We start from the raw sequence: 13441 nt of genomic DNA on the forward strand, positions 1-13441 counted from the left end.
AACTGTAACACCTCGAATTTTTGTGTCCAATGATGTGTTAACACGTGTCATTTGTTTACACGTGGCATCTATAATAAATAAAGGACTAATTTTGACAAACCTTGAAAGTATGTAAATTCGAGGGTTATAAATGTCAACAAGGGTAAATATACTGTATAGTATCCCTAATTAATGCTTAAACCTTCAAACGAATAAATTATAGATCGTACAAAAATAAAACGCGGAAGAAAGTGAGAGATTACAAACTACAGGGGTTAACTGTGTCAACATGTTTAATAATACCTCTGAGTGACCCTTTAACGTTCCCAAGACTTTGTAACGGTATTATACCCTCACTAAAATAATATATATAAATTTCGCGAAGTTTCGATATGAAACGAGAAAGATACGATCGAATTCGTAGAAGAAGGGTTAAAAGCGTCAACAGTGAAAGTTAAGGCTTTCCAATATAAATAATAAATAAACCGGGGACTTAATAATGCGGGTATTTAACCCGAGGCCCCTATCGGTAAATAACCGAGGGCCAAACCGCAAAGTTACCCCTTCAAAACCGAAAGGTCAGGCGAATCATTACGAAAGATTTCGTTATTAATGGCCAGATTCTGTAATAATTACAAAAAGAATTAAAAATCCTGAAAATATAACTTTAGGCGACCCGCGTGAAGTTTCAACATAAGTTGAGGCGGGCCGCGAGCCTCCTCTAATTCGCGTCTGTTATTTGAACTTTAGGCGACCCGCGTTAAAAAGCATGGAAAGTCCCATGCGGGCCGCGTAAAGTGCCCAGATGCAGAAAAATGGTAACTACTTGGCTTTTGGAACTTGTGAACGATTATGCATGTAATTATGGGGCATGGGCACCCTACAAATGACCCATACATTTAGGGGACAACTACCCATCAGCTCTGGACTGATAGTAGAGCTTGTAATGATCATAAGTGGCCTTCTTTGGCTATAAATAGCCACTTCTTGTGCATTACCAATCACACAACTCAAAAACACTTATAACTGATCATTCAAGAGCTCTCTAGCTTTCCCTTCTGTTCTCTCATCAAGAGTTAACTTCTGTAAGTCGTTCATAACCATTTTGGTTCCACATTTCCATAGTTAAAGCCTATAAACGCAACCGTCGTAACTAACGGTTGTCATTGCAATATCTTGCAAACGATTCAGTCTTATGACGAATCAAAAATGGTTATGAGTTGGTATTTATGTGGGTATTAAACCTCTAAAATGGTTCCCCCTGATCACCACTCTAACTACGTCAATTATCGAGTCAAACGTGCGGTTAAAAAGTCAACAGAAAGCTATTTTGGCGATTTATGCATAATCTGTAATATATATGTTATGGAACCTGTTTTGATAATCATAAAACATGATAATAAGTATATAAACTTGTTTGCGCTCGTTTGAATCGATCATTTACTATATAGAACCGGTTCGGAGCCGAAAGTCGCAAAAGTTTGACTTTTGCTTTGACTTCAGTTCTGACCCGTTTTAGTGAGGTATAAATATACCTTAGGACTCTCTTAGGACCAGGTCACATGTTGGTATAAGCCTCTGTGGTCGGTTCATGAGTTACCCGAGTCTTTTACGCAATTCCGTCATTCGCCTAAAAGTTGACCGTAACGGCCTTTTTAAAAATTAAAACGAGTAATTCGGACACGTGAACGGACCAAAACCTTGCTTGTTAAATTATAAGCATGTCCCTAAAGTTTCACGTCAATCCGAGGTCTAGAATGAGAGTTATGCTAAAAGGCGCACTTTTAAGAAAGTTTTGTAATTAACGGCGCAATTAGCATAACGCCCATCTAACCCAAGTTTTCGTCACCAAAACTTTTACCCACTGTGGTAAAATAATATTTTGGGAATTTTAAAGATTTTTAATAATTTTTACCTTGCTCATAACCTGCGGTTATGGCTACGGTTCGGTAAATACCGAATATGCCCTTTTTGGCCAAAACGGGAGTTCTACAAGGTCTTTTGACCCGATTCCAGTTGCTACTAATTTTAAATAATAAATAAAGTATTCTAAGCTTTATAAACTGTTCGGGAAACTCAGATTTCCTGTAGAACTCGAAAATCCCTTTTAAAGTCTTTAAAATGACCGAAAAGCCCCTACGGGGCATAACATAAACTTAAACTCGTTACGGGCATTACGGAAGGTATCCTACTGATACCAAAATACTTTTAAGGCATATTGACTTAGGAAATAAGCGTACGACTCTTATGGTTAACCGTTTCGCCTATTTTCGCACACGGTACGGCCCACGGAACTAGTTTTCGTGCAATAGCCGGTATGGGTCAAATTATATTATTTGAACCCCAAAATCCCGAGTATGAACAATAAACCCATATAAAACAAGTCACTGAACTTGTTGGGTCCAAATCATACTCCATTCTCGGTTTTCGCCTTTTCGTGCGAATTAACCATACCTATATATCGGAATCAACCGGTTTAAGCTACGGCTAATACAAGGACCGTTAGGATTCCAAGAGGTTAATTAAAACCTTCGTTCCAGATTAGGAGCCCCAGTAAAAGCTATCGGTGACTTGATCTAAATTAAGGATTAATACTTGCAAAGGTAAATACTTTTGACTTATTTCCCCTATATGGGCTTGGGTTACGGTATATTAATACCGCTTGATTGAGCACTATATTCGTCCACCGCTTAGGTGGATAACTAAATAATATGATTGGCTCATTTAAACAGTTTTGTTGCTTATAAGCCTTTGGGGGGTTTAATGACCGTTGTCCCGGATATCCTTGGCATCATTTTACGAAATGGCCACGACCATCGACATCCCGGTGTAGGCGTACACCCGGTATAAAGTGTCGACATTAAAACTAAAAGACGTAGCCGTTGGTTTTCATACTACGGTTTTACGCAAACGTGGTGTGTCTATAAATCTTTAACCCGGCACGACCCGGGCTACTGAACGCATAAAAGAACATGTAAAACGTTCACAAGATCATTATGAATTTTCCCAAGTTATAAAAGAGTTTGTGCCTTGTGCATTCAAATCAATTTTAATAAACATTTTCAAATGTGTCAGTTGAATGTATTTACCAGTGTAAACTGACGTATTTTCCCCAAAAAGATTAAGTGCAGGTACCTAAACGTAAATTGGCTGGTATTAGCTCCCTAGCGTCGGGATAAGCCTCGCAAGCTTGATTGCAGTATCTAATGGAACAATACTTTATCTGTATTTACGATCCACTGTGGATATTCAACTCTGTAATACATTGACAATATTCAGAGGTTGAAATTTATATTTTATCTTATGCTTCCGCTGTGCATTATATAATTGTGTGGTTTGACTATATTGTTGCCAACATCGTCACGGTAATCCCCCACCGGGCCCACCGGTGAGACACGTGGAAATCGGGGTGTGACAGGTTGGTACCAGAGCCAACATTGAGTGAATTAAACACTATCCTATTGTGTTTAATCTCAATGACACAATTGCACATACTAGAGTCTAGACAAGAACTTAGGACAAATTCGGATTATTACTCCTTTTTGTCTTTATTTCGATTGATTTTTAATAAGTTTTGGAGCAGGAAAATGCCACCTGTTATATTCCGAGGAAGAGGAAGGGGACGAAGAGGCCGAGGAGAAATCGTGACACATCACGATCAAGAAGCTGGACCATCTGGTACAAGACATCCTTCGATGACACGAAGCGAAGAGCCACAACGACGAAGAGATCTTTACGAACCAGCGAGGCATTCCACTTCGCACAGCTCGACGCCATCCTACCGGCACTCCTTTGGGCCAGATTCAGAAAATAATCCCAACAACCCACAACCTTCCTTCATACCTCTACAACGTTCGGTATCGCACCGAAACTACGACGACCCTAGTCCATACTACGTAGCTCAGTTTAATCCGGCTGACTACATACAGGAACCTTCAGGTTTTGTTCCACTAGGGCCACAAGACCATTTTTCTGAAGATCCCATGGAGGAAGATGAGGATCCAACTGAACCAGCTCGTGGTACGCCCACGCATCCGATAGAAGTATCTGATGGATCTTCATATCATGGTCCGCAGTATCAAGGACCAGACAGCTTTATGGCCTTGTTTGACCGACATGAGTGGTACAACACACCATCTCATCAGACACAACAACCGAGACATCCACAGGATCCCTCTGAGGATTCACGCTTTGAGGCAGTTACGCCACCACCTCCGCCACCGGCACAACCAGTTATACCTGATCCGCCGAGGCGTAGGAGGACCAATGCTCGTATGTCTACACGAGGAGGAGGGGGTAACAACTTCAGCACTCCTCGACATTCAAGTAGCAGCCACTATCCGCCGCTACAAGAAGAAGGACCTTCAAGTCCTATACAAGAAGCGAACTCCGCACCTACTGCACGAAATTCGCCACCATTTGGGTATGACCAACCCATACCAGCTTACACAGGTCCAACGGCTTACAACCCGTTTGAACCGTCACAAGCACAATACAACTACGGCTATGAGCGCGACCCATATGTGGTGTCGGCTAGATATAATGCGCGCTACCCTGACGGAGCACATGGAAACATGGGACCACCGGATTACTCAGCTCATGGGTACCCGATACCTCCCAGACCTCCAGTTCCGCATCAAGCGCCGCAACCACGATTTTCTCCTCCTGAACAGGAAGAAATACTCCATCGACTAGATCGAGTGGAGAGAGAGTTCGAGGAAGAGAAGAAAAGCCACCGAGGATTTCTCAAGGGCTTGGCAAATCTACTAAAGGGCAAAAAGAAGAAACGTGACCATTAGCCTTAATAGTAGTACTACTGTAATTCCTACTTTGAAATAAGTCCCTGCGTGGACAACTTATCGTATTTCAGTCCCTACGCGGACTTATCTTTAGTCCTTGCATGGACACCTATCTTGTATTAGTCCCTGCGTGGACTTGTCACTTATTTTAAAAAAAAACCTCTATGGAGGTATGTATTATTTGAAAGACCCGTTTAGGGCAATATGTAATTGTATTTGAGATTTTGGAATGTATGTTATGAGTTTTGTTTTAATATATATAAAAATAAATCAAAACCATTCCTTTTTATATTGATCTGCCTAAATAAAGAATCTTAAGGGGGTGAAACCTAGCTTGGGGTCTTTTAAGATCAGTCAAGATGGTACGACCTAGCTGAAAAGATTCTGATTCCCTGTTAACCTCTGTACGCATGTTAACATTCATGGCAGATGTGATTCGTTATAATCACGCACGTCATTCCTATACAATAATCCTTTAAGGATTTCAAAACCCAACTAAATGATTTATAAAATCGCGGGTTAAATCACCAATGAAGGTGATCAATATTATTAAAACATCCATTTAGCGATGCAATGCCTACGGGCCAGTACTATAAAGACATCCATTTAGCGATGCAATGCCTACGGGCCTATATTATAAAGACATCCATTTAGCGATGCAATGCCTACGGGCCAGTACTATAAAGACATCCATTTAGCGATGCAATGCCTACGGGCCAATGTTATAAAGACATCCATTAGTGATGCAGAGCCTACGGGCCAGTATTATTAAAACATCCATTAGCGATGTAGTGCCTACGGGCCAATATTACCAAAACATCCATTAGTGATGTAGTGCCTACGGGCCAACCATATTAAGACATCCATTAGAGGTGTAGTGCCTATGGGCCATAATAATTGTCTTATAAGACAAAAGGCAGTAGTAGTCTATGACTCTCTGTCAAAAAGAGATAAAAGAACTACGGTTCAACTCTCTGTGCCTTTGATTCTCTGAAATCTCGGCTAACATTATAAAACATCATCATGATTAGGCTTTATGCCGCCAATACTATTTATATAGTTGAAATAGGAGATGTTCAGATCCTAATATATAATGAAATAATAAGTTAACCAGATATGGTCTCTGTACCGTGGTTGACAAATTGTCATAAAAGACAATCATATAATAATCTCCTAAATTAAAATTTTGTTATCTTCTGTAACAGATTCAAGTTACAAATGGCGGATCCCAATGGAGAGAACAGCCACACGAATGAAGATGACTATGACAATGCGTCAGTACATTTGACAGGCGCACAGCTAAAGGCTCTGATCAACAATGCTGTCCAGGCAGCTATTGATCGTCAGAATACTGAGTCTCAAGGCAGATCTGTGTCAAAACCACCCTCTAAACCAAAGACACACTCCAAACCACCCTCTGAACCCAAGAAAGATGACGACAAGCATTCGTCTACTGAGCACAGCGTTCACCGCGATAGAGAATATACTGATGCGTCCAGTGCTAAGGGTTGCACCTACAAATACTTTGTATCATGTAAGCCCCGTGAATTTACAGGGGAAAAAGGTGCGGTTGACTGTATAACCTGGCTGGACGAGATGGACACGATTGTGGACATCAGCGGGTGCGCTGAGAGGGACGTGGTTAAGTTTGTGTCTCAGTCATTCAAGGGCGAGGCCCTGGCATGGTGGAGAGCTCTGGTGCAGGCTTCAGGTAAGTCTGCCTTGTACAAAATGTCATGGGGGGAGTTTATTACCCTCATAAAAGAAAACTACTGCCCTCAGCACGAGGTTGAGAAGATTGAGGCGGATTTTGTCTCACTGGTGATGACAAACCTGGATTGTCAAGCTTATCTGACAAGCTTTAACACTATGTCACGCCTGGTACCATATCTTGTGACACCAGAACCACGAAGAATTGCCCGATTCATTGGGGGCTTAGAGCCGGCGATCAAGGCCAGCGTAAAGGCTTCTAGGCCAACGACCTTCAGGTCAGTTACTGACCTCTCCTTGTCTCTTACACTTGATGCTGTCCGTCTGAGGGCACAAAGGAGCAAGGAGGCTGAGAAGCGAAAGCGTGAGGATGATACCTCACGAAAGTCCGGTAAAAAGCACCGTGGAAACGGTGAGGGCAAAAAGGGGTCGGAGGCAAGAAAGGAGGGGCAAGCTGATGGAAGACCATACTGCAAGGTCTGCAAGAAACCTCACTCCGGGAAGTGTAGGTTTGCGTCTAGTTCACAGTCGCAACAAAGGACTCCACCCTGTGGGCTATGCAAGTCCAAGGAGCATAAGACAGTGGAGTGTAAAAAGATAAAGGACGCAACCTGCTATAATTGTAATGAAAAGGGGCACATAAAGAGTAATTGCCCGAAGTATGCCAAGAAGGCGGAAGAAACGAAGAAATCAAATGCGAGAATTTTTCGTTTGGATGCAAAGGAAGCGGTCAAGGACGACACTGTGCTTACAGGTACTTTTCTCGTAAATAATATATTTGCAAGAGTACTGTTCGATTCTGGCGCTGATAAGTCCTTTGTAGACCAGAAATTTTGCCAACTACTAAATATGCCAATCAAAACCCTTGACGAAAAATACGAAGTAGAATTAGCAGACGGCACGATAGAAACCGTCTCTACCGTTCTAGAAGGATGTGAAATGTCCATTAGGAACCATTCTTTTCCTTTATCTCTACTTCCTTTCAAACTTGCGGGTTTTGACGTTGTGCTAGGCATGGACTGGTTATCCCATAACCAGGCCCAAATCATTTGCGGCAAAAGGCAAATAGTTTTAAAGACTCCGAGTGGTGAATCTCTTACCATTCGAGGGGATACGCATTACGGATTGCCCGAAGACGTATCTATGCTGAAAGCTTCAAGGTGTTTGAACAGAGGCTGTGTAATTTACATGGCTCAGGTGATAATTGAAGAACCAAAGCCGAAGATCGAGGATCTTCCTGTCATTTCTGAATACCCCGAGGTTTTTCCTGAAGAACTACCTGGTTTGCCACCAGATAGACAAGTGGAGTTCAGAATTGACATCATTCCTGGAGCAGCTCCGATAGCAAGAGCACCTTACAGATTAGCGCCGACGGAAATGAAAGAACTAAGGACCCAGTTGGATGAACTGCTGGCGAAGGGTTTTATCAAACCTAGTTCATCTCCCTGGGGAGCTCCTGTCCTATTTGTAAAGAAGAAGGACGGATCGATGCGGTTGTGCATCGACTATAGAGAGCTGAATAAAGTTACCATAAAGAATAGATATCCTTTACCAAGGATCGATGATCTATTCGATCAGCTGCAAGGAGCAAGCTATTTCTCCAAGATCGACTTAAGGTCGGGTTATCATCAACTAAGGGTCAGAGATGAAGATGTACACAAGACTGCATTTAGGACTCGCTATGGTCATTACGAGTTCCTAGTGATGCCTTTTGGGCTCACAAATGCACCGGCTGCATTCATGGATCTCATGAATCGCGTTTGCAAGCCATACTTGGACAAATTCGTCATAGTCTTCATCGACGATATCCTTATCTATTCCAAGAATCAAGATGACCACGAGAAGCACCTTCGTTGCATTCTCGAATTACTACAACGTGAGAAACTCTACGCCAAGTTCTCGAAATGTGAATTCTGGCTACGAGAAGTTCAATTTTTAGGACACGTTGTGAGTGAGCGTGGTATCCAAGTGGATCCCGCTAAGGTAGAGGCAGTCATGAACTGGCAAGAGCCAAAGACGCCTACCGAAATTCGTAGCTTCCTGGGATTAGCAGGATACTACCGGAGATTTATTGAAAATTTTTCAAGGATTGCTGCGCCCTTGACTTCTTTGACCAAGAAGAAAGAAAAGTACATTTGGGGCCCGAAGCAGCAAGAGTCCTTTGAAATACTGAAGCAGAAACTAAGCAACGCACCTGTGTTGACCTTACCTGAGGGTACAGATGAATTCGTAGTTTACTGCGATGCATCACACACGGGCATGGGGTGTGTGCTTATGCAGAAGGGCAAGGTGATTGCCTATGCTTCAAGGCAATTAAAGGTGCATGAAAAGAATTACACCACCCATGATTTGGAGTTGGGTGCCGTTGTATTTGCACTGAAGTTGTGGAGGCATTACCTTTATGGTATTAAATTTGTGATTTATTCTGATCACAAAAGCCTCCAGCACCTGTTCAACCAGAAGGAGTTGAACATGAGACAACGCCGCTGGATGGAAACCCTGAATGATTATGACTGTGAAATCAGGTACCATCCCGGCAAGGCGAATGTAGTCGCCGATGCATTGAGCAGAAAGGAAAGGGTAAAACCCATTCGAATCAATGCCAAGAGCATTGAAGTTAAAAATAATTTGATTGAAAGGATTTTGGCTGCACAGCGAGAGGCTGTGTTGGAAGCTAATTATCCTAACGAAAAGCTGGGAGTAACTGCGGAGCAGTTGACTCTTAGCAAAGATGGAATTCTTAGGCTGAATGGACGTATATGGGTTCCGATTTATGGGGGACTACGAGATGTTGTTCTCCAGGAAGCCCATAGTTCCAAATACTCAGTCCATCCTGGTGCTGATAAAATGTACCAAGACTTAAAGGCAAATTATTGGTGGATAGGCTTGAAAAAAGTCTGTAGCCGCCCATGTAGCAAAGTGCTTGACTTGTGCTCAAGTCAAAGCCGAGCACCAAAAGCCGTCTGGCTTGCTACAACAGCCTGAACTTCCCGAGTGGAAGTGGGAATGTGTAACTATGGACTTCATAACCAAGTTACCCAAGACCAGGAAAGGAAACGATACAATATGGGTCATAGTGGATAGGCTGACTAAATCAGCTCATTTTCTACCCATCAAGGAGACGTATAGCTCCGATATGTTAGCCCAACTTTATGTTGATAAGATTGTAGCCTTACACGGCATACCTGTGTCTATTATCTCCGACAGGGATACTAGATACACATCTCACTTCTGGAAGAGTTTCCAGCAATCTTTGGGCACGCGTCTAAACTTTAGTACGGCTTACCATCCACAGACGGACGGTCAAAGTGAGCGTACTATCCAAACGCTAGAAGACATGCTTCGTGCATGTGCAATCGATTTAGGCGGTAACTGGGATAAGAACCTACCCCTGATCGAATTCTCCTACAATAATAGCTACCACACCAGCATAAAGGCTGCGCCTTTTGAGGCATTATATGGTAGGAAATGCAGATCGCCTGTTTGTTGGGCGGAAGTAGGAGAGGTCCAATTATCGGGACCAGAGATTGTTTTCCAGACGACGGACAAGATCGTCCAGATCCGGGAACGTCTCAAGGCTGCCCGCGATAGGCAGAAGAGCTACGCTGATCCAAAGCGTAAGGATTTTCACTTCGAAGTAGGTGAAAAGGTATTACTTAAGGTGTCACCCTGGAAGGGGGTGATGCGTTTCGGCAAGAAGGGCAAGCTGAGTCCGAGATACATAGGGCCTTTTGAGGTCATTGAACGAGTCGGATCAGTTGCCTATAAACTAAACTTGCCTGAAGAGCTCAATGGAATTCACAATGTGTTCCACATCTGCAATCTTAAAAAGTGCTTCGCCGACGAATCGTTGGTGATCCCACACACAGATGTGCATATAGATGAGAGCTTAAAGTTCATAGAAAAACCTTTGTCGATTGAAGATCGACAGGTGAAGAAGCTTCGCAGAAAGCACGTACCGATTGTAAAAGTCAAATGGGATGCTCGTAGAGGTCCTGAATATACGTGGGAAGTCGAAGCTACAATAAAAGAAAAATACCCCTATTTATTTGAGTAAATCTCGGGTCGAGATTTATTTTAAGGGGGTGAGGATGTAACACCTCGAATTTTTGTGTCCAATGATGTGTTAACACGTGTCATTTGTTTACACGTGGCATCTATAATAAATAAAGGACTAATTTTGACAAACCTTGAAAGTATGTAAATTCGAGGGTTATAAATGTCAACAAGGGTAAATATACTGTATAGTATCCCTAATTAATGCTTAAACCTTCAAACGAATAAATTATAGATCGTACAAAAATAAAACGCGGAAGAAAGTGAGAGATTACAAACTACAGGGGTTAACTGTGTCAACATGTTTAATAATACCTCTGAGTGACCCTTTAACGTTCCCAAGACTTTGTAACGGTATTATACCCTCACTAAAATAATATATATAAATTTCGCGAAGTTTCGATATGAAACGAGAAAGATACGATCGAATTCGTAGAAGAAGGGTTAAAAGCGTCAACAGTGAAAGTTAAGGCTTTCCAATATAAATAATAAATAAACCGGGGACTTAATAATGCGGGTATTTAACCCGAGGCCCCTATCGGTAAATAACCGAGGGCCAAACCGCAAAGTTACCCCTTCAAAACCGAAAGGTCAGGCGAATCATTACGAAAGATTTCGTTATTAATGGCCAGATTCTGTAATAATTACAAAAAGATTTAAAAATCCTGAAAATATAACTTTAGGCGACCCGCGTGAAGTTTCAACATAAGTTGAGGCGGGCCGCGAGCCTCCTCTAATTCGCGTCTGTTATTTGAACTTTAGGCGACCCGCGTTAAAAAGCATGGAAAGTCCCATGCGGGCCGCGTAAAGTGCCCAGATGCAGAAAAATGGTAACTACTTGGCTTTTGGAACTTGTGAACGATTATGCATGTAATTATGGGGCATGGGCACCCTACAAATGACCCATACATTTAGGGGACAACTACCCATCAGCTCTGGACTGATAGTAGAGCTTGTAATGATCATAAGTGGCCTTCTTTGGCTATAAATAGCCACTTCTTGTGCATTACCAATCACACAACTCAAAAACACTTATAACTGATCATTCAAGAGCTCTCTAGCTTTCCCTTCTGTTCTCTCATCAAGAGTTAACTTCTGTAAGTCGTTCATAACCATTTTGGTTCCACATTTCCATAGTTAAAGCCTATAAACGCAACCGTCGTAACTAACGGTTGTCATTGCAATATCTTGCAAACGATTCAGTCTTATGACGAATCAAAAATGGTTATGAGTTGGTATTTATGTGGGTATTAAACCTCTAAAATGGTTCCCCTGATCACCACTCTAACTACGTCAATTATCGAGTCAAACGTGCGGTTAAAAAGTCAACAGAAAGCTATTTTGGCGATTTATGCATAATCTGTAATATATATGTTATGGAACCTGTTTTGATAATCATAAAACATGATAATAAGTATATAAACTTGTTTGCGCTCGTTTGAATCGATCATTTACTATATAGAACCGGTTCGGAGCCGAAAGTCGCAAAAGTTTGACTTTTGCTTTGACTTCAGTTCTGACCCGTTTTAGTGAGGTATAAATATACCTTAGGACTCTCTTAGGACCAGGTCACATGTTGGTATAAGCCTCTGTGGTCGGTTCATGAGTTACCCGAGTCTTTTACGCAATTCCGTCATTCGCCTAAAAGTTGACCGTAACGGCCTTTTAAAAATTAAAACGAGTAATTCGGACACGTGAACGGACCAAAACCTTGCTTGTTAAATTATAAGCATGTCCCTAAAGTTTCACGTCAATCCGAGGTCTAGAATGAGAGTTATGCTAAAAGGCGCACTTTTAAGAAAGTTTTGTAATTAACGGCGCAATTAGCATAACGCCCATCTAACCCAAGTTTTCGTCACCAAAACTTTTACCCACTGTGGTAAAATAATATTTTGGGAATTTTAAAGATTTTTAATAATTTTTACCTTGCTCATAACCTGCGGTTATGGCTACGGTTCGGTAAATACCGAATATGCCCTTTTTGGCCAAAACGGGAGTTCTACAAGGTCTTTTGACCCGATTCCAGTTGCTACTAATTTTAAATAATAAATAAAGTATTCTAAGCTTTATAAACTGTTCGGGAAACTCAGATTTCCTGTAGAACTCGAAAATCCCTTTTAAAGTCTTTAAAATGACCGAAAAGCCCCTACGGGGCATAACATAAACTTAAACTCGTTACGGGCATTACGGAAGGTATCCTACTGATACCAAAATACTTTTAAGGCATATTGACTTAGGAAATAAGCGTACGACTCTTATGGTTAACCGTTTCGCCTATTTTCGCACACGGTACGGCCCACGGAACTAGTTTTCGTGCAATAGCCGGTATGGGTCAAATTATATTATTTGAACCCCAAAATCCCGAGTATGAACAATAAACCCATATAAAACAAGTCACTGAACTTGTTGGGTCCAAATCATACTCCATTCTCGGTTTTCGCCTTTCCGTGCGAATTAACCATACCTATATATCGGAATCAACCGGTTTAAGCTACGGCTAATACAAGGACCGTTAGGATTCCAAGAGGTTAATTAAAACCTTCGTTCCAGATTAGGAGCCCCAGTAAAAGCTATCGGTGACTTGATCTAAATTAAGGATTAATACTTGCAAAGGTAAATACTTTTGACTTATTTCCCCTATATGGGCTTGGGTTACGGTATATTAATACCGCTTGATTGAGCATATATTCGTCCATCGCTTAGGTGGTTAACTGATTAAATATGATTGGCTCATTTTAAACAGTTTTGTTGCTTATAAGCCTTTGGGGGGTTTAATGACCGTTGTCCCGGATATCCTTGGCATCATTTTACGAAATGGCCACGACCATCGACATCCCGGTGTAGGCGTACACCCGGTATAAAGAAGTGTCGACATTAAAACTAAAAGACGTAGCCGT

Source organism: Helianthus annuus, chromosome 8 (assembly GCF_002127325.2).
Source record: "Helianthus annuus cultivar XRQ/B chromosome 8, HanXRQr2.0-SUNRISE, whole genome shotgun sequence".
NCBI lineage: Eukaryota > Viridiplantae > Streptophyta > Magnoliopsida > Asterales > Asteraceae > Helianthus > Helianthus annuus.